The 22,685-nt window shown below is 46.1% G+C and overlaps 1 protein-coding gene across 9 annotated transcripts in view; it reads left to right on the top strand.

The window, feature by feature from the left end:
* SVIL (supervillin) overlaps window positions 1-22,685 on the top strand; it is a 232,675-nt gene that overhangs the window by 94,319 nt on the left and 115,671 nt on the right. The window lies entirely within an intron of this gene.

Raw genomic sequence — 22,685 nt, forward strand, 5'->3', positions numbered from 1 at the left:
TTAAATATATATTCTTGAGCAACCGAAGTTTAGACAAGAACTTAAACACTGGATGACTGGGGAAAACATGTTTTGGGGCTTCGCGTCTTCTGTCAGTCCTCTGAGGGGATCGGGATCAAAGAAGATCGTTAATCTTAACATTTCTGTTTAGATTCTGGAGGCCATGACCTCCTCACTTTATCTTTCCACTGGGGTACTTGGTGGTTGTCATTCTGGGCTACTTAGGTGATGGCAAAGCCACCTGGATCCCAAGTTGACACTTGTGTTGTCCAAGCTGACACTCCACCATGTGCTTCTGGAGTCTTCAGACGCTTGGAGGCCACACCAGTGCTCTGCATTGAGTTGTCTGCCGAAAGGCCCCAACTGTGCCCTGTGAGAGAAAGGGCAGCAGAGGGTGAGAGGCAGACCCGGTCGTTCTCCCTGATCTGCCATGACCACTGTATCTGGACAGTTACACGTGAGTAGAAGGAAGGCATCTGGGTCTTGTCAGTGGTCGAGAGGCTCTAGACTGTGCCAGGCGTTGTGGGTCCGTGCGAGGAGCAGAGCTGAGGAAGTCTGACTGCGCTTTGACGCGTGCTTTGTGCAGCCACAAATCCAGAAAAATTCTGCCTGAGGCCCCAGAGGCCACGCCTCATCTCTACAGCGGGGTCTTGTTTTGTGAAGGAGCTGCAAACAGCCTGTTGCAGTCAGAAAAAAACAAAACAAAACAGTGTTTTCTGTTCCACAGCATTATGGACATAAAGTAAAACTTGACTTTGACAAACTCTACCATAAATCTTCCCCTCCCTAAGAATCGTGTGTGGAGGTCTTGATTCTTTTTTTTTTAATCTTTTTTGTAATGTTTTATTTATTTTTAAGACAGAGAGATAGAGCATGAGTGGGGAGGGGCAGACAGAGAGGGAGACACAGAATCCGGAGCAGGTTCCAGGCTCCTAGCTGTCAGCACAGAGCCTGACGCGGGGCTCTAACTCACGAACTATGAGATCATGACCTGAGCCAAAGTTGGACACTCAACCTCCTGAGCCACCCAGGCACCCCTAAGAGGTCTTGATTCTTAATCTGAACTGTGTGAGGCTGTTGGGGTGTGGGATGATTCTAGAGCTTTGTGTAAAATCAGATTTATGTAACGTTCTCCTACCCCAACGAGGATGGGATTCAACAGCCTCCCGTGAGAACACCCTTTGCCGTCTGCGTGCATGAGACACTCAGAAGCGGTCTTATCCCCTCATAGTGCATTCACAATTTTTGTGTCACATGATTAGCAGTTACTAGAATGGCCCATGACATTGTGTTTTAGGATTTAAAAACCTCAGCATCTCGGCCACACTGTGAAATACTCAAGGAGGCATCAGTTGTCTAAATCTAACCCCTTTGACCAAGGAGAGCCACACAGAAACAAACTTGAGAAAAGTCTAATCTTCTTTGAAATATAGAGCCACCAGCAATAAGTAGACTGTATACCTTGGGGCGCACACGGGAACCTCATGTCGTCCCTCCAAGGACTCTCTCCAAAAGTGGTTTCCTTGCACATACTTTACGGAGCTTTTTGGTTAAGTGTCCAAGATTTTTCAATATGAATTTGCTGGTTTTCTAGTTGACTTAGATTTAAGTAACCAGATAGCAGCATGAAGAACAACATGCACACTCATACACACACACACACACACACACACACACACACACACACACACAGCCCTACCTGTGGAACACTCGGGCACACAAGAATATTCTAGAGCCACCCAATACTGGCTCTGCGTGGACCTGGGCCTGGGCAGAACAGCTTTGAGTGCACTCTGGCTGTACTCTGTAGTCTCATATTAGGATTGGGCAAAAGAATTAATGTATTATTTGAAATTTCAAATGAAACCTGTTGTTGTTAAGACAAATACGTGATGCTCCGTGCACTTTACTTAGAAAATATGGGTGCGGCACAGTAAATCCTAGTGTCAAATTAACAGATTTTCAGTGTGAGGTTTTATTTCTCAGAGTCTGTCTTGTATATATCGTTTTATTATAGATTGCATTTGATTTTGGAACAACTTGCATATATATATATATATATATATATATATATATATATATATATATATATATATCTCCTAATTGCCTGAACTCTAGTGTTACAGAACAGGTTTACATGTTTTTATCCTAAAGCTAGAAATACAATTTCCCCAAATAGTGATGGTTTCATAAGTCACCTAGTTATATGTTGAAAAAGCCTTGAGTTGGTAAGTATTTAAAAACTTAACTTGGTCTTCTTTAGAAATGTATTGTTTAGACAGGGTATTATGTGAGTACTGATTCTGTAGGAAAAGAATCACCTTTGGTTTAAAGTTGCTGAAATTAATGGGAGGAAGTTGGGGTGGTGAACTCATAATTACTCTGAAATTAGATACCTCAAAGTGGCAAACATTTTTGGGCATTTCTAAACGGGATTTAGAAAATGTTTTTATATTGATATTTATACTGGTATGTCTGATATTTAGGAATTCTAACCATTATTGTCCCAATAATTGATACATAACAAGTGTTCCATAAATAGTTGTACAACGAAGAAATTAATGAATGGAACAAACACACCTACGCACATGCACGGGCCCACACAGACACACATGGGAATCAGCCAAAAGCATAAAGAGCTGAAAGCCTGTTTGATGTCCTCATCTGCCACACTCCTTAGTGAAAATGTGCCTTGTAACACTTCTGATTCATTCAAGCCTTCCCCTGAAGGAAAGTAATTAAATGTTTTGTTTTAAACAGTTTCGTTTTCATATTGTAGGTAAAAAGTGAGGAGCAACTAGTTTTTAGCCCTTAACAAAATGAGCAATTAGACACAGAAGTTCCTGCCAATAAAATTGAAATAAAATCTGTCATTATTCCAGTTCTTTGTTGAATTTGCTTTGCGCTGATGGGGACAATATGCTAAATAATACACTGGCGAGTTTTTTTTAAGTAAATGAGAGAATTGGGATGTTTTAAAAGGTTGAAAAACAAGGTGGCAAATGTCTAGAAAATTGTTTAATTTTTTTTTAAATTTTTTTCAACGTTTTTTATTTATTTTTGGGACAGAGAGAGACAGAGCATGAACGGGGGAGGGGCAGAGAGAGAGAGGGAGACACAGAATCGGAAACAGGCTCCAGGCTCCGAGCCATCAGCCCAGAGCCTGACGCGGGGCTCGAACTCACGGACCGCGAGATCGTGACCTGGCTGAAGTCAGACGCTTAACCGACTGCGCCACCCAGGCGCCCCATAAAATTGTTTAATTTTAAATGTAAAGCAAATGAGATAGGATCGTTGTGGTATGATCATTTTAATAATGGCAATTTAAAAATTGCTCTGTTTCTTAAATAGACGCTGTCTTTTGCCCTAAAAGGTTTGCTAATGTGATTTACTTACTTGAAAGTTCAAACCTGATACCTGACTTTAGGCTCTCTCTGTGGCCCCTGGAGCTGGACTCAATGGGTACACATTCCAACACATTTAGTTACTACTTCCATTAGCATGGGCAGGGAACTCAGGTTCTGTCTCAATTTCCTCATCTGTAAAATGGGACTGATAATAGTACATGGCCACAAAGATTTGTTTTGAGGATCAAATGAGCTGATACACGTAAAACATTGAAAGCAGCTTTTGCTGGATGGCAGTATTTATTTGGAGATTGTTATTATTAACCTTTGGGGCTAAGATGATGTCTAGGTTTCGATTTTAGCCTTAAGCTGGAAGGATTTTTTTTAACTAAAATTTTATTGCAGTGCTTTTGGGTAACTTTGGTGTTAAAACTGGATGATTTGAGCTAGTGATTTCTTTGGAATCTATCGAAATGGTTTCGTATCATTTAATTAAAAATTTTTCAAATGAAATGTTAGTAATGATAGGGACGCCTGGGCGGCCCAGTTGGTTAAGTGTCCAGCTCTCAGTTTCAGCTTAGGTCCTGATCTCATGGCCCATGAGTTTGAGCCCTGCGTTGGGCTCGATACTGACAGTGTGGGGCCTGCTTGGGATTCTCTCTCCCTCTCTCTCTGCCCCTCACCCACTCATTCTTGCTTGCTCTCTTTCTCTCAAAATAAATAAATAAATAAATAAATAAATAAATAAATAAACTTAAAATTTTTAAAAATATTATCTTAGTAATAATGATAAAGGCTATTCCCGATGCCTGAGTGATCATTCCAAAGCCAGTTTCCTGAGAATGTGGAGCTCAATACATCAGATTTCACCTAGATTTCACACCAAGAAAGCCTTCATCATAAATCTTACACATCCCACAAGGGGAAGGGAAAACTTTCCTGCTTTGGTGGAGTTGGGTAGGTTTTGGAAACTTACCTGGATTTTAGTACCTTAGATTTGGTATCTTAAATTTAGTACCTTAAATTTTAGAAACTTACCTGGAAAATTACCTGGATTTTAGTACCCTTAGGTGGTTTTCTTTAAAAAAAAAAAAAAGAAAATATTATTTTGGTTCAAATATCAAATTATAGATGAATATCTGCATGTTTATTCATCTAGAGGAAATTCTGGGTTAATTGAAATATATTTCAGCTAGAATCATATCATCAGTTTGAAATAGATCACAATTCATCAAGGTGATTGTTTTCTAAGATTGAATGATCAATAGAATTGCTTGATAAAGCTCTCGTTGGACCCCATCCCAGACCTGGGGGGTAGAGACTATAATCTCCACCCCCCCACACCCAGTGATTCTGATAGCATGGTGGGTGTCACTGGCATTGGCCCCCTGTCCCTCCCTCTGCAGCATCTTGGTCCATGTGGCATGTGAATGGACCCACCTGCAGTGGGGCTTCATGGATGTTGTTCTAATTAGCTGTACGGTCAGGATATAAGTGACTAGGAAAAGCATACTTGCAAGTATCTAAGGATATTTTGAAAATCGAATTTTCCTTTGCTAAGGTTTTTGTGTCTTTTAAATTTTTTTTAACGTTTATTTTGTTTTTGAGAGACAGGGTGTGAGGGGGGAGGCAGAGAGAGAGAGAGGGAGACACAGAATCCGAAGCAGGTTCCAGGCTCTGAGCTGACAGCACAGAGCCCGACATGGGGCTCAAACTCTTGAGCTGTGAGATCATGACCTGAGCCGAAGTCGGACGCTCAACCGACTGAGCCACCCAGGCGCCCCCCGACATCCTCTTACTTTTACCAGATCCAAAGCTCCACAGCTGTTTCTTTGAAATATAAATTGTTTGCTCAACTGCAGCGTATATGGGCAGAGCATGTGGGGAAGACAGCGCTGCTCCCAAACCCTGCATTCTCACGGAGATCACGTGTCCATTTGTAAGCGATTCACCTATAATTCAGCCGGGCTCAGAGTGGAGATCACTTCCAATGCCATTGCTGCGTCACGCATGATGTAAAAAGAATGCTCAGTCATCCTGTTGCCTGATGTCATGTCTAACACATGAGAAGCAAGAAGGGGGATAGAAGGACAACGGGACACTCTGAACAGTTTTCCCTGAGAATAACTAGAACGAGGGGATTAAATTTCTGTTGGCCGTTAAGAGCCTGTGGTCACTTGTAACTGCCTGTGTTTCTCCAGATTCCCAGGACCTTTGCTCAAATGACCTCAGCACTCTGCTGGCACACACATGGCACCCGAGTCCAAACAGATTCTCTTCTGACGCATAATGGGAAGAAGGGCTGAGGGTTGGTAGTTTCTGAGGTAGCTGAGTAGGTGAGTCCCGCCAACCTCTGGGCCGTCCCCTCGGGCAGATAGAATATTTCTATAAAAAAACCGAGGCAACATTTTGCTGACAGATTTCACACCATTCCACAGCCTCACCCCTCCCACTATGCCGTTTGCCGTCTCCTGGAGCTGAATGTCTGGAATGAGAGATTCTTCCCCCTTGTTGCTGGCATGGCCCCTTTTCTTACAATATCCAGATCTAATCTTGAACTTCGAGGCTGCCCCAAGTGGTGGGCTCCCAGGGAAACAGCTGGCTCCAGTCACCTTGAAGGATTCACTCTGAGTTCTGACTGGTTGAGATCAGCAGCTCTACAAGCCGTCGCTTTACTTCCAAGGTACTTCTGTCCCTCGCCTGCAGCATACTACAGAGCTGGGGACCGGTCTGCTTTGTAGCCACATCTAACGGTAGTCAACCCGGCCTTGCTTGGTACCTCTTGAATTCAAGAACTTCTCTGCCTTTGACATTAGTTTGTTCCCCATTCCCCTCCAGAATATCCCAGGATGTTATAAAGTGTCGAGTAATTTTTATCTGAAACAAGGGGTGGCATTTGAACCATCATATGTCATAGGGACATGCCTGCCAGAGCTAAAAAGAGACTCTTATCACATCCTGTCCTGGCTTGGGAGCATTTGGGGATGAGTAACCACTTGACACTTACTGGCGGTTCTCCCCTGCCGCCGGCCCTGAGGTGAGTCAGAGCTGTGTTCCCACAGCCCGTACATTTGAAACAGTTGCATCTTTTATTTTTTTATGTTTTTATTTTTTTAAGTTTGTTTGTTTGTTTATTTATTTATTTATTTATTTATTTATTTATTTATTTATTTTGAGAGAGAGAGAGAGAGACAGCATGAGTAGGGGGAGGTGCAGATAGGGAGAGAAAGAGTCTGAAGCAGGTTCCACGACATCAGCACAGAGCCCGACGAGGGGCTCGAACCCATGAACCGCGAGATCGTGACCTGAGCCGAAACCAGGAACCGGACGCTTAACCGGCTGAGCCACCCAGGCGCCCCTGAAACAGTTAAATCTTTTAAAGAGAGAGGCTTTTGAGTGCTTTCAGACCTTAAAAAAAAATGTGAAGGAGCGGTGTTCTCAAGGTAGTGAACGAGCTTTCTTCCTACCAAACGAAAGTAAAGCACGAATTACATTGAGAGGGATTTGGGTAAGGCTGTTGAATTGTAGAGGTTGTCATCGGTGTAGACGCTGAACTGAGGAAGGAGAAGGCAACGTTCCTCTCAGGCACCTTGTGGGTATTATCGTTACGTATTACTCACTGGCAAACACACCAGTGTAACTCGGAAATGTGTAAGCAAGCAGTGCTTTGGGTACTGGAGAGCCTCGGGCAGCCCTGAAGCTCAGAGGTGCCGTGCACACACACAGTCAGAGTTTGATGGGACACAGTTTGTGTCACAAGGCACAGGAGTGGAGGCCTGGGAGGGAGTCCACGGAGACTTCACAGATGTAGATGATGGGTAGGAATTTGACAAGTGGAATGATGGAGGTTGGCGGGCAAGAGGGAAGGGCCGATGAAGGTACCATGAATGGACATTGTTCGGTCAACGGAGAGCCTTGAATGACGAGAAAAGGGGTGTGTGTTTCTTGGCCACAGGAAATCTTGAGACTTTGGGCCGCTGAAGGATGGGCTACTGAGGTAGTGAGGAGGCTGGGATTGTACAAGTCTTGAAGCACACTGACGGCAGCAGGAAGAGAAGGGAAGGGGTCAGGGTGGCGTGGGCAGGATCGCCCAGCCCGAGGGGTTGCTTGGATGTGCAGGAAGGAAAGCAGGTGCAGCACGGTGCCTTCAGTGAGAGAGGATTCTGCTGGAGAGATAACGCCAGTCCTCTCCTCGGCTATCTCGAGGCGTCTCTCCCGGTAGAGAACCAGTCCTGCCCAGCTGCACGTCTGTAGGTAGCCTGAGTGATCACCGAGGGCCTTTTGTGACCTTCTGTAGAGATGCAAACAAGTTGTCAGTAGATGCCTGTCTTGCAATACAGTTAATCACAGAGCAAATTATTTGTTGCATAAAAGCTCGACAGAAAACCTGGGGACAGGTCCCGTGGCTTTGTCCTTCCTCTGCTTATTCCAGGTTCCCATCTCCTTGAGCCTTGCCCATGAATGGGACTGGAGTAGTTCAGGAAGGCTGTGGCCTGATTTGGCTTGCTCCCAGCTCTGCTTCAGGGATGTGGCCTGGGTCACAGCCCAGGTGAACCTGGGCCTCTGAGCATCTTTTGAGGCAGAGAACAAGAACTTGACACTGTTAAAAGCTGTACCTCCAGACATCCCGCTGGAAGACCTCAGAGGAAGGAAAGACCATGTCTATGAAGGCAATAAAATGGATAAAATATCAAGGAATAATTTAACCTGAAGTATCTGAAACCTAGGTGTGGAAATCTGTAAAACACTCCTAAATAATTCAGGAAGAATTTGAAAAAAAAGTAGAAAGACATACCTCGTCGTAGCACTGTCTCTATGTAGGTTTACATTTTTTCAAAATAAAACAAGTACTAGAATGAAACAGGAAAAATTTCTTCATAGCTGTAGGTTTGGCAGACCTTCCCTACTGCTTTACAGTGCAGAAGCCATGAAATAAAAGATTGATAAAAATTAACCGTATTTTAAAAACTCCACCACTTTCCCACAGTGTGGGGGGGGGGGTTGGGGGGGTGCGAACCACCAAAGAGAAAAGAAAAACTAGGAAAACTACCTGCAGCTCCTATCACAGATACGTGATTAACATACTAATATGTAAACTTCCAGAAATCCTAAACACACACGCGCACGCACACACACACACACACACACACACACACCAAACCAAACCAAATCAAAACAAAACAAAAAAAGCACTGGAGGAAAATTGGCAAAGCATCTAAACTGACAACACACAAAATGGGAGAAAGGACATTTAAATGGGTGTAAGTCAGGTGAAAAGGTGCTCAACTGCATTCAGAGTAAAAGAAATAAAAATGTACTGTGACCAGCAAGCCTCAGTAGAGCGAACATCTAGAAGTCCGTTATGAGCTGGGGAACCAAGAACCATTGCTGATGGGAATGAAAATGGCACCATGTCTGTGCGGGGCAGTTTGCTTACATCAGAGGTTATGCAGTGTAGCTTTGTGTCAAATAGCAGACTTCGATGCCCATCAATAGGGGGCTGGGTGGGTAAATGATAGAATACTGCACAGCTGTGACAAGATGAGGGCAACGTGGGAAGATGTCGTCTGTGCACCTGTAGGGACAGATCCCCAAGGAACATCACTTAGGGTGCTCTGTGTTTGTGCACAAAAGGCACAGGGAAGCATTTGCTCGTATTTTCTTGCCTAAAGAAAGTCTGTAAGGACCGACCAGAAACTAATCGTGCACTAGGAAACCAAGGAGAGGGCTGGCATGTTTCCCTGCAAACCTTCTCCTACTTTGTAGCTTCATTGGAATCACATGAATCAAGAAATTACAAACGTAAGCTGGGTTTTAAGAGACCGTGCTGTGGGCTCAGGACATAGAGTCACCTTTGCAGATCAAGTTCTGGTTTTATGTATTACATCTATTAGCAGTATAATTTTATACGAATCGAGTAAAAATCCAAAAATAACAGTTAGGTCATTTGAAAACATATGCCTCAGGTGCCCATTAAATGTGCTTTTCAATATACGTTTTGTTCAGAATGTGGTCTGACCAGCTCTAGATGGGTACTTGGATTAAGTAAGATCTTGCAAGTGTTGTGAGGGGGAAGGCTCCCTTCAGCCATTCCTGTGCCATTTCATCACCTTCCTGATCTAACCAGCTGCTCTAATAAATGTGAATACCAGGTATGTTTCAAAACTACAGGTGAAGAAATCAGATGAACTGTCTGGCCGTAAATTATATCCTGATTCTCTGGAGAGTTTTTAGCCCGGAGCCAGAGCCGTTTTACTTGTGTTTGAGACTTCAAGCATTTGCTTGCTGGATGCCTTTTTCATTTTTGTTTTAAAAACTGCACATCCGCACCTGTCAGCTTCACACCATGCGCAACAGAACTCCTTCTGTGCGAGACAAAGATTGCTATGTTTAGTCTTTCGGGAAACCAAAGTACTAACTTCTCTCCTCCCCATTGCTTTTCTCCTTCTTCTTTTCTTAAGTTGACAGAGAGAGAGAGAGAGAGAGAGAGAGAGAGAGAGAGAGAGAACCGGCGGGGGAAGGGCAGAGTGCAGAGAGAGGGGGGAGGGGACAGAGGAGCAGAAGCAGGCTCTGTGCTGATGGCAGAGAACCCCGGGTGGGGCATGAACTCACAAACCATGAGATCATGACCTGAGCCGAAGTTGGATGCTGACTGAGCCACCCAGGTGCCCCTTATTTTCTTCTTTATAAGGAAGAAAGAAGGGGTTCTTTGCAATTCCACTGTTGTGTATTAGGTCAGAGGATGAGAGAGAAGGGCCGGGGCTGTGGGGCTGTCACAGGGTTACTCCTTCACAGGGACTAACTGCTTTTCAAGGCACAACTGTGCCCTGGCGACCACTTGTTTTCATTCAGCTCAAGAAAAGGCACCTCCAAGGGGGGGAAAGAAGGGACTCTGAGCATCCAGTAATCAGGCCCTTGAGGAAGTCCTTCCACATCATCTTAGTGGAAATGTAAAGATTCTAAAGAATTTTTTGGTATTTCTTTCCTCTTTCCGTTTAACATTAGATGTAGTCATCTTTCAGACCTGACAGTTTTCATCTTTACACATTATATTACAAAGCCATGAAAACTGCAGCTTTGCAAGTTCACACATTTACAGGTGTTTGCTTAGAAGCTAGGACCGTACACACATTTATATTGTATTGGAAATGGAGACATTTGTGTGTCCTCTCTTCCAAAAATCATTGTGGTGGTGAACACTGAAGCTGCCCCAGCCCCTTCGTGGGAGAGCATGGGCTTTCTTGTGGGTGGAGCCCGGACCCAGGGTCCTGCCTGCCCCGGAGCATCGGGTGAAAGCGTGGCAGGCAAGGCAGTGGTGTTGGAAGTTATACCACGTGGCGGGGGAGGCAGCGCTTGGTGAAACATCCCAACGTGTTCTCCTCATCTGTGAACTGTTGCAGCATAGTCAAAGCTGTGCTGGCAGGGATGGGTGTTTTGGATTGTTCATAGCCCCATACGTGGTTAAACGCGCAAAGATCGAAATGTAACCTGATAATCCAGGGTCCCGTGTTTTGAAAGATCGCTAGCAGATCTCTCACGTAGACCCCCAAACACTCACTGATTTGGATGAAGTGGAATTTACAGTGATCCTAGCAGACCGTGAGCTGGTAAAAAGAGAAACAATTAGGGGAGTAAAACTGGATAAGGGTCCAAGAGCACGGACTGGACAGGTGACGATGTGTGTATATGCGTGCTGGGAAGGAGTGCCAGAGTGGGATGGGGAGCGGCTGAGGCACCAGGTAGCCTCGTGGAGCCGGAAGCTCTATCATAGACGGGAGTGTCCTCGATCCTTAGAACAACCTTCTAACCTCCATCTTAGGTGGGGTATAATTGGCCTCGGAGCCACTGAGCTGGAAAACACCAGTGCTGGGGTTTGAACTCTTGTCTATCTGAAAGAGCCCAAGCCCTTGACCTCCGGGCAGCTCTTTGCATTCAGTCCGATCCAAGTCCTGTCGTTAGTTGCCTATGGTGGTATCAGAGCTGAAAGCCATGGGTTCGGTCCTGAAATGGGCCCAGGGCAAGACCTTTGGTAAATCTGATGTGTAAATCTGATGCGTGCGTTGGTTTTCGATTAAAACGTGGCATGTGGTATTTTGGAAAACAAACTGAACAAATAAAGCTCTAGGGGGGATTTGTTTTGTTTTTCGTGTCTTCGGGAACTTATTTATGCTGGTGGTGTTAGCTATTTTCCTTGGATGACAATCTTGTGTAATTGTAGTAACATGTTTCTGTGATACAGAGGATGAAAACCACAACAAAATATAAAGCTTTCAAGTTAGCACATGAGTAATGTAGATTAATGACAGAGGAAAATGGAGCCAGGAAAGAGGGTTTTAGAGAAAAGAGCACAGCAGACACCAGGGGAGTGCCTGTGTCCTGTGGTTATATCTTGATTTCTGCAAGTGCCTTGCTCACCATCTGCGTGTTAGAAATGAACTGGCACTTAATCGTAACGTGTATCAATGTAATTTGGGTCTGTTGGTCCTTCGAGCTATGATCTGCTACAAAAGGGGTCCCCTAGCATGGAGGCGTGGGAGGGGGCTATGCGGTACAACAGAGGGACGTTAGTTAGGATGACCTTTCGTGGTCTCGTGTCCTCCTTTCCCTGGTTCACTGGCAACTTGTTTGGCTAACTTTTTAGCATAATTCCAGTCCAGGAGTTCGAGTGGGGTCCTCTTCTCCCCAAGTTCTGGGACATAGTATTTGAATCACATACTCACTGATAATGCTTGTTTAAATACACCACCTGGCGACAAACTTTACCACGTAAATGTTGCTGGTGTTTAAAAAAGGAAACTCTTGAGTTCTTGCTGTCTTGCCTTTGCTGCTGATGCCATGTTGGCCAACCTGTGTGGGCTCCTTCGTCAGATGGGGAGGTTCGAGGAGCCGCGGCTCTTACCCCAGGCTGCCCCCGACACATCTCTCTGGGGGCAGTTCTCACAAGATCCCCTAGCCTGGATCCCACCTGCGGATTCTGGTCCCATCGGTTCTGGGGTGTGGCTGGGGCAAGGGGGAGGGGGGCGCTAAGGCTCTTGAGGAGGGTCTGACACTCTGTTAAAGAACCATCTGCTAATCCAGAGGCTTTCCAAAGCCCGTTCCATCCCTAAAGGTAATGCTACCATGAGGTTCCAAATGAAAGTTAAAATTTTCAGTGATTCTTATAAGAATTTCATCTCGCCCAAAGTACTAAAGAGTAGAGCACCTTTTTTGCTACTTGTAGTGTATTTTCTCAGCTCATTGGTGGGCGACATGTAAATGATACCTTGCCCCTACCTCCACTCGGTCCATTCAGAATGACAGGCATTCAGAATAGCAAACGACACAGAAGAGGGCTCCAGTTAACAATATCCTAGTTAACGTAAGCTTCGTGAACATCTTTCGCATTTGCTATAAATTACATTTGCCCTGTGGGCTGTGGTTCTCGCAACTCACGAGGAACCCAAATCTGGCCAGGCGACTGTCTGGGAATTGATTTTCGTTTTTGTGCTTCCCACTGGAGGGCTTCAAAACAATTTAAAACATAGAAGAACGACTGAGCAAACACGGGGGAAGAAAACGAAAAGAGAAACAAGAAGTGTCTTGTGATTGAGAACTAGTTCTGCATTTTCTAGGCAACAGGCAAAAGCAGCTGTTAGCCTGTGAGTTTGCCCGAAGGCCAAAGTCAAGCTCAGGAGTCAAGGGTTGAACCCAGCGTGGGGAGAGTCAGACCCTCAGTCAGCCTGAGACTCCCCTTCTGTCTGTGTCTCCAAATAGTTACTGACTTGCTCCAACTAGTTACTGCGGAGACCAACTTTTCCTGCTAGAGAACGCTTTTTTTTTTTTTCTCTTTGCCAAATCAGCATGATCAAATATTTCTAAAGCTAAACCAAATGATATATTGGCTTACAAAGTTTATCCACACCCTTGCATCAACTTAAAAAAAAACAAAAAACCTGAGCTGCCTCTGGGAGGGAATGGGGAGAGGCTATTTTGTGCTCAGAAAGATGCCCCGAGGCAGCTGTAGATAGCATTGTTTTTGTTCAGCTTTGGCAGGGCTGGCCTGTGCATTAGCTCATGTTCCAAATCTGTCACCAGAAGAATGTAGCGAGAGTCTTGTTTCCATCTCTTTCTCACTTCACCCTTTGCTTAGCCAGAGTCCAGTGTCTACAGAGCCAGGATCGCAAAGACTTAAAAACAGCAGTTTTGAATAAAGCCTAATAGGCTTTTCACATGATTCATAAGAAGAAAGGAAGGCACTTCTCCCAATAGCCCAAGACGCACATTTCCAGGCCCGGTGCCCTGCTCACCGCAGAGGTGGTTGCTGCTGGGGTTTAGAACATATGGGATAATCCTTTTCAAAGTATCTGCAAGTCCTCACTGAAGTGGGAGAGCGGAGAGGCAAGGAGGGAGGGTGGAGGGAAGGAGGGAGAGGGAACTAGAGCCGGGAGCAGCCAGGCTCCAGACTTGAACCTGCCATTCAGGTTGGTCACCTCTGCCTTCAAAACCTCAAGCAGGGAGCCAGGGCTTTTGTGCAGTTTTCGGGTCGGACAGCCCTTCTTCAGCCTCACACCCTTGTTGGGGACCCCCCGGGTGAGCTGTGTGCTTTCCTCATCTCTCGCCAACTCTGGCGTAGCCTCTCTGGGGTCCGTTTCCTCCTCTGTGAAAGGGGAACGGGGAGTTCCCCGTCATGCCAGCAGGACCATGTGAAGCCACGTTGACTAAAGGGCTTTGACGATGACAAAACCCTTTGACAATGTCCATTTTTGTGAAGTGAAGATCAAGTGAGGTATTGAAAGCACATTGTGTGCCGTTGAAGGTTGTATACGTGGAAAGAGCAAGCGTTGATTTATGCTTGCCGTGGGAAACTTCTGTCTGTACCTGCCACGGGGCAAGAACTTGGTTTCCACAGGTAAGGAGGTGGGAAAGGGGAGAGCGCAGGGGCCGATGGGGTGACCCCTCTGGCTGAAGGTCCAGCGGGCTCTACCCATACATCACAAATTGTGGCATCGTTTCCCAAACCCTTTCACCACTCTTGCTGACAGCTTGTGAAGTGCTTTCACCATGAACTCTGTGCCCAGAGGAAAAGGAATTTTTACTTTATTTTATTTTTTTTACATGTTTATTGATTTATTTTTTAAAAATTTTTTAGTGTTTATTTGTTTTTGAGAGAGACAGAACATGAGCGGTGGAGGGGCAGAGAGAGAGAGAGAGAGGGAGGGAGAGGGAGACATAGAAGCTAGCTCCAGGCTCTGAGCTGTCAGCATAGAGCCCATCGCAGGGCTCGAACTTACAAACTGTGAGATGACCTGAGCGGAAGTCGGATGCTCAACCGACTGAGCCACCCAGGCGTCCCCGCGTGTTTATTTATTTTGAGAGAAAGAGAGCAGGGAGGGGCAGGGAGAGAGAGAGAGAGAGAAGAGAGACAGCGAATCCCAAACAGGCTCCATGCTGTCGACGCAGAGCCTGATGCAGGATCCGAACTCACAAACCGTGGTATCATGACCTACGCCAAAATCAAGAGTCACTCAGATGCCACGGGAAAGGGAATTTTAAAAGACAAATGGCAGATGGGTCCACCTGGCGCAGCTGAGCTGTCACCAGAGGGAGGTTCTCACGAGGGGAAGGGGCACGAGACGTGCAAACCACCACCTCGTGATGCACCACTGTGGAAAAGCAGGTTCTGGAATGGTCTCTGAAGGAGGCCTGAGGAGTGATGATCCACAGGAGGCCGCAAAGGCAGAAGGACAGCTGCTGTTCCCCCAGTGACCACTGGGGGCAAGGGAAGGAGGAGAAAGCAGGCCCAGCGGGTTGAGCACCTGCTGCGGGGCAGTTTGGCGAGGTGGGTCGCTTCGTCTATGCTCCGTGACCGGTGGCCTGGCGCCTGTAGTCCTGTGGTGAGCGCCATGGACACAATCACGATCACGTGGAACTGTGAGGCACTTGAAGAAGGCGTGTGGGACAGTGGGGGTGGAGCCAGCCCTCGGGGTAGGAACAGGTAGAAACCAAGAGCAAGAATGGGCTGTGGGCTTTTCCCCTGTGCGATCTGTATGTATGTCTTTAAAACTGAGTTTAAAAGATTTAGCCACCCAAAGGGTAGTTTGTTCTGGGCGTACTTAATTCTTTCCCCGTCGAGAAACTGAGTAGTAGGATGAATGGAATTCCTTTCCTTTTCTGTTCAATGGAGGGGCTATGGCCCTTCTGTTCCTGTGTCCCCATCCTGCGTAAGTAAGTGTCATTGCTGTCAGTGTGCCGTCCCCACGCTGTGCCCCGCGAGGCCTTGCATGTCGGCTCTAGCAGGCTCGCTGGGAACAGGACCCCTCTACCTGCTCTCCGGGCGAACCTCCTTTCAGTGCTCCCTGAGGCTGTGCACACCTGTCTTCAGTCCTGGAAACATGGAGGGGGCCACTTCCGGGGCCCCGTGTACAAGAACCCCAAATTCCACGAAGGAGGAGACCAATCTAGTTTGGACTTTCACTGCCTGGCTTCGCAGATGTTGGGTAGCAAAGGCATACCTAAGGAGATGTGAAGGAGTCCTCCAGCACTGGGCCAGCTCCTCCTCCCCTCTTTCCTTAGCGTTCCTAACCTTCCAGAAGCTTCTCAGCATCCCTTCAGGGGCTGGGGAATCAGACAACCAAGCTGTTTAGAACTGGGTGTACATTAAGAATGAAAGGGCTTATTGAATCTCCAAGGATAGGGTTTGGAATCTGTACAGTTAATAACATACTGTCTTCTTTTTAAAAAAAATTATAGGACTTGTGTGTTGACCATAGCTTAATATGTATACAGTGTTAAACACTCTTGATTAAGTTGGACACACTATTCAAAGTATATATTATATGACTTTATAATTGTAGATACTCTATTTCAATAATTATAAAATCTGTGGCTAACTTGGGAACTTCTGTAACATTTCATTCTTTTCCTTAGAGGGTTTGGGCTGGAGGTGAATTGCCCAAGCGCTGTGGGTTCCTGGGTGTGATAAAGGAAGCAGGGGGGTCAGGAGGAGCAAGTATTTGACATATTCGGGTTTTGGTAACCAGCCTGGTCAGAGTTTAGTGAAAGCCACCTGAATTCTGAGGACCTGAGTCTGAGGGAGAACTAACTGGGTCCCTGGGCCTGGAATCTTCCTGGAGGCTGGGGTTGGGGGGGGGGGGCGGTGGGGAGAATAAGATGTGTCCCCCCTCCCCCTGCGCCAAGGTCCCAACTGAAGCTTTTTGGGAACTTGAGGGACAGCAGCTGATATTCTTCATGTGCAGGTTTCAGGGCAAAGTTCAGGTACTTACCAGTTTACTTCCAACCTCCCCTCAGAGTCCGCAGGAGACCCAGGGACCAATTGTGCTTTGTTTGCACTTTTAAAATCGCGTGAAATGTGTACAAAACATTTGTATACATCTGTATAAAACATTATGATACAGTTTCAGTGTAAAACTACAGACCCCCCCCCCCTTTTCTCACAAGTGCCCCCAAACTATGCAAATCTTAACAGGGCTGCTATCAAAAGTTTTAAGTATAACACAGAGATGAGGGCCACAACCTCTGAGGTATGTTTAAGCCTGGGTCACTCTTTCTGATAACTTGTGATGTGCACCCGAATATCCAAAGGCCTGCCTTTGTTTAAAGCTTTAAAAAATCAATAATTTAGAACTGTGGAGATTTGTTTCCTTTAAATTTGGACACTGGGTTGAAGTTCACGGATGGCCCCCACCCTTTCTCTAGCTCTGCCAAATGAGGTAGAACATAAGTGAATAGAAACATTTGGGTAAATTGTTTGAATTTTGTTTATACCGACAGTATAGCGCTCACACAGATTTTGCTTGCAAATCCACTAGGCTTTCTTTTCCAAGTCAGCATTTTACCTGCCAGAGCTCACTTTTGAATATTGTAACAGTAGCTGTTTCCGTGTCTTGTTAATTTAGATCATGCAGTGGGTCTTGTGAGACGCCACCTGCCTTTTCCTACAGAAGTAACAGAGACCCGTAGCTGTGGACCCCTTGACATTTAAATCTCCATGGCGGAGACCTCGCCATTAAGGGGAAAAATCCTAGCAGCAAGAAACTGAACAGCATCCGGGCAGGTGAGGTAGAATTTCAAACAGAAATGGGAACCCACAGGTATTCAGCTTTTGTGAGAGTTTGTGCTCCTGAGAGACTCTGTCATCCTTGGTCTTGTGAACTTGTACTTCCCCACGTGTGGTGGGCGAGAGCCCTTCGCAGCACGGAGCGTCCCGCAGCCAAGGCCAGTGCACCAAGTTGGCACGACAGTGATCTCTGCTACCCTGGCACATCCCAGAGCACCTCACGTCCTGTAAGAACTCACTTCGGAATGGCATTAGTTGTGGTTCTGCCACTTTCCAGAAAGGTGGGGGACAGGAGAGTGAAACAATAGCGTGCTACAGCCTCGGAATGCATGTTTATGCTTTTGTCAGATGTGAGCTTCTGAATCAGATGTTCACAGCACCGTGATGTTTATACACAAAACAATATATTATTGCCTCAGTTTATATGTCTAAAGAGAGACCTGTTACTTTTTCATGAGCCCGCCTCACTTTTATAACTATCGGTATTTTAGTTTATGATACGGACGACTGAAAACAGCAAAAGCCCTTTCATTTAGCTGATAATAAAGCCTCATTAGTTTGGATTTCATGGGTCACTTTATTTAGCAGATGCTTGCTGAGGGCACCTGGAACCAGCTCTGAGGCTGCCTGGGCGAAGGGAAAGGTAAAGGGGAGGGGACAATGACAGACAAGACGTTGAAGAGACGGACTAGCAGTACAAAATCACTCATGTTTCCCGAGTATCCGATAGTGAGCTCCTGTAACATATATTTCACACACATTAAAATAAAAGGTCACTGGGCATGTGGGACATTGTATTATACTTGCGTATTTATTACTAGAATGGAATTTTCTCCTGTATCCTTACTCATTCTGTTTCCCCAGCCCCAGAACAGGGCTCGGCCTCTAGGACACTTCGTGTATTATTTGTTGAGTAAATGAATGAAATCATTTTCTAACCTTTCAGCTCGTATATATCTCAGAGATGTTAAAGCTGCTGTCAGCAAAAGCGTCCAGACTTCATGCTTTCCGTTTAAGAATGGGTGTTTTGTAAAGTGGACTTTGGAAAATCCGTCAACTCCTTTCAGCCACTAGGGGACGACATAGTGCAGTTAAGGAATCAAGTCTTTTTAATTCTTTTTAAAAAGAAAGGTTAGTTCTTGAACTAATACTCTCAGATGTGGATAGCGGTGGCTAAGTTAAATCAGCATTGCAGGAGGGAGTTTAAAGCTGTATCAGCATATTTTAAGCTGAACACAGGGTAAGCATGTGTCCGGGTTAAAAATATATCCATAAAAATAGCCTGACAATGTGCTTAAAAACAAAGTATTATATAAATAGGCAGCAAATGAAGATCTAGTCCTTAATAATTTTAAAGTCTCTTTCTGCCACCCAATCAAATAGCTTACACGGTCTAATAGCCAAAAAAAAAAAAAAAAAAAAAGATACAATGTGCATGGTAAAGAGAAAGTTCTTTGCTCGTCTGAACAGGAAGTGATCTGATAAAAAATCCACCGTGCAGCCTATTGTACCTGGCACAGTTTTAATTTCAGGGGGACAGTGCTGTGGTTGTAATTCTGTTAACTGGATGTTGACTGAATACATATACCTTCAAACTGATGAGCAGCTGCTGCTTTAATGGAATCGGGTCCATGAATACACCTCTTGTGCGCGAACCTGTTGGACAACCTTGCTTAGGACGGCAATGCCAGCGAGCACAGTAATATCTTTACTGTTCAGGAGAGAGTCACAGGGACTGGAAGACAGGACTTTTTCTTTCTTGACGACATTTAATTAGAATAAATTTAAGATGAGCTCAGTTGTCACTGTTGATGATTTTTTTTTTTTTATTGTCTTCAGTTCGCAGTCTCTAGCGTCCTGAGGTCTGACCACGTAGGAATTCCACGGTAGATCCAGGTCACCCTGCAGGCGCCACGCCTTCCCTTTCCTCTCTCACTGTCTCTTCCTCCTCCTCCTCAAGGGGTCCTGGTTGCCCAGCCTGCTGCTGGCAGGGGTCGGTGGCCAGTAGCTAGGAGTCGCCTCTTCTTTCCTTTTCCTGGCCTACTCTCCCTAGAAGTGCTAATTAGGAATCAAACAGCCACAGCAGCTGGCAGTTGAAGAAGAAAAGGGAGTAACAATGCTTCAGTGCTCTCTAACTTGGCCTTGAACAATGGGAAATTAGCTGTTCGGGAGTAAAATAAACACAGAAGCCAACCAGGCGGCTGGTGGCCTACACCTGCCGCCCTGTGATTTCCCTCTGCCTTCTTAGGGGGGACAGGGACCCAGGGCAGCTCCACACCCCCGGGTCTGCCCACACCCTGGGGCCCCTGTGGTTCCCTGCCTACTTTGCCTAATTTAGAGGCGGTAAAGGAGAGCGCAAGCGGATTCTTTTGAAGTTGTGAGGACAGAGGCTTGTTAGGACAATATGGAGGTTGGCGTGTGTTTTTGAAACTCTCCTTTCCAAGGTTGCTTTTTCCAGGAGCTTAAGGACAAGCTTTGGGTTTTCAGTATCCCACACCCCTTGCTTTTTCTCTTTGTTACGAATATCTAGACAGGGATTCCTGAATGCCTCTGTTGGAGAATCCCGTAGGGACTGAGTAGGCAAACCCTGGATTCGTGAAAACCAGAAATTGATCTAACACTTTTATCCCCAACATATCAGCAGTGCGTAGGCCTCCTGTTTTCCTAACTGTCATTTTAGATACTCTCAACTCTTTTCCTCTGAGAAGCAGAGCGTGGCTGCTACTTGTCGGGCTCTCTCTGGTTCGAAAGGAACTGTGTGTTTACGCAGAAAGGGTGTTAACGCTGGATGCTGGCCCCGGGTGGGAGGCTGAGGCCGTCAGATTGGCTTCCGCTCACCATGGTTACAGATTTGGGCTGTATCTTGGCCTTCGTATGTGCACTGATAGTCTGGTGAACACCGTCCTCGAGGTTTGCGACCTCATGCTCCCTGATGCTTCCTCATCTGGCTCCATCCCATCATCGCCAGGCTGCTGTTGACACTTGAAATGCTCGTGCTGTTCAAAACTCTCCTGGGACATATCAGATTTTGGTGGGCCGGAGGGTGGAATGCCTTCTAAGTGACAAAGAGACTGAAAGCCAAAGGAAATTTGTGCAGTGATGAATGTGCCGCAGTTAATCACCGCAGAGGTATCCTTTCCCCAAATGTGTAGAAGTCTCAGGAGCCGGGAGTGGGAAGAGTCTCTGAGCCCGGACCTTCACGGCATCGAAAATAACTAAAGGGTGTTTGTATTCAGGCAAGGTTTGGCCAAAAGCTCCGCCTCCTTATTTGAAAAGACAGAAGTTTGGGGTTTTGTTGTTTGGCTTTGGCTTTCTTCCCCCCCCCCCCCCCCCCGCCGCCAGCACATAGTTTCTGGGATGCTAAGGATTTTTCCTGCACCTGACCCAGTGACTCCCTTTTAAGTACCCAGGACATGCGATCTATTTGGAGACAGTCCGGTTGCTATTTTTGAAGTCTGGGCGCCTCAGGAGTCAGGATGCATGCTAAATAAGTTGCTCCAGAGATGGAGTGTGAGTTCTCTGAGGGACCTGGGAAGGGGGCTGGGGGAGGCAGACGCAAAGAAACTTCCCCTGAAGCCTAGCTACTCCAGACCTGCTGAAGGCAAGTTCCCTTAACCCTGCAAGCCACACTGTGTCCAATCTGGCAGGCTCTACAGACCAGTATCTATTATTATGTAAATGGATCGAATAAGATATTTTGGCAAAGGGTAACCCTTTGTCTGCCAAAAGGTAGGCTCTTGCTTGTGAGTCCAGAATTTGCACAGTAAACAGTGGGTGACCTATAAGCCGGCCAGTCACCTTGCACATTGCCTTATTAGGCAGGCCAGCAGGCCAAGAAGGCTGGTGCCTGGGGACAGGCTGGTAGGGCTGGTGGCAGTGAGTGGGCTTTTGTCCCGCAAGGAGCCAGAGAGCCCAAACCCTGGAGACGTGGCCTAGTACTGCTCAATTAATTCTAGTGCACTGTGATGACAGGAATATGCACTGCCCTTGGCAGACACACTTACGGTGTGGATGGAAAACAGGAAGTAGCTTCCCGAAGGTCAGAGCAGTATGTCACCTTTTCCTAGGGCTTTCCTTACTCTGTGGCTTGTGCTGTGTTAGGACTTACTGAATGGAGCATGGACTGTATCAGGCAATATTGAATGGTTTCCTGTTGACCCAAGATGTTTTGGAGACTCTTAGCATCTTGATCATGTTTTCTAGTAAAGTCTTGCTAGTGGTGAGGTCATGTGTGTGGTAGGAAGGAAACATCACCAGGCAGCAAGGTGCTACAGCAGAAAAGAACAGAGTCCTAGGAGCCAGGGGACCCAGGCTCCAAGGCTGTCACAAATGGGCTAAGTGACCTTGGACAAGTCACTTCCCTTGTGCTCTGTAAAGTATAGGGTTAGACTGGATGAGCTCCAGAACGACTTCTCCATTTTAAATTCCTCTTCTGAAATGACATTCATCACGTCATCTGCCTTATTGTTCTCTTCAATAATAAAGTTTCCTCAGTGTTGGGGGTTAATAGCCACAGCTTAGTATCTCAGGGAAATAGCTTTATGATTGAACGCTTTAGACTCAATCCATCTTTTCTCTTTGGTGTTTTTCCAAAACCGATGCAGTGGCTAGAAACTAGGGAGGGCGGCACTTTTCTCTACCCAAAATTTTTGTACAGACTTCTTAAGTGCCTGAAATTAGCGGTCATGGCTGAAGAACCAAAGCTGCCTGTGGGACAGGGGAGCACACGGAGGAGGAGCCTGAATTAATTATGTGGCAAGTGACCACAAACAGGAGCCTCAAGTTCATGTCTCTTTGGCTAAGTGATTTCTTTTTCATTTCTGAACCTGGTGCAGGCTCTGGACAGCCTCCCAGGACGGAAGGGACAATGGCAGCTTGTCCTAACTGCCCCATCACCACGAGTTTCTCTCCCCACAGAAATCTCGTAGTTGCAAAGCTGGCCAGCTCGTTACGGGAAGCGACAGCAACCGGGGCTGGGGTTAGCATAGGCAAATGGGAGTGGAGTGGGAGAGGACACCTGCTGGGGTCTGTTTTGACCTTGTTGTCTCCTTTTGATTGACTCCTGTCTGCTTCTTGTCTCTTAGGGAAAGGGTAAATTCATTATGTCCATCCTGTTAAAGAAAATCTCCTCCCCCCCCCCCATTTTAAATATCTGTTTCTATCTCTGTTGACCTCTTAGCTGACTGGCTCTCCAAGACGTGGGCTATGGCTTTGAATTACTTGTACTTAACTCAAACCTTTGATCTGTACTAAAAGGGATTCATTAGTTTGGTGCTGAGCTC

This window comes from Prionailurus bengalensis, chromosome B4 (assembly GCF_016509475.1).
Source record: "Prionailurus bengalensis isolate Pbe53 chromosome B4, Fcat_Pben_1.1_paternal_pri, whole genome shotgun sequence".
Classification (NCBI taxonomy): Eukaryota; Metazoa; Chordata; class Mammalia; order Carnivora; family Felidae; genus Prionailurus; species Prionailurus bengalensis.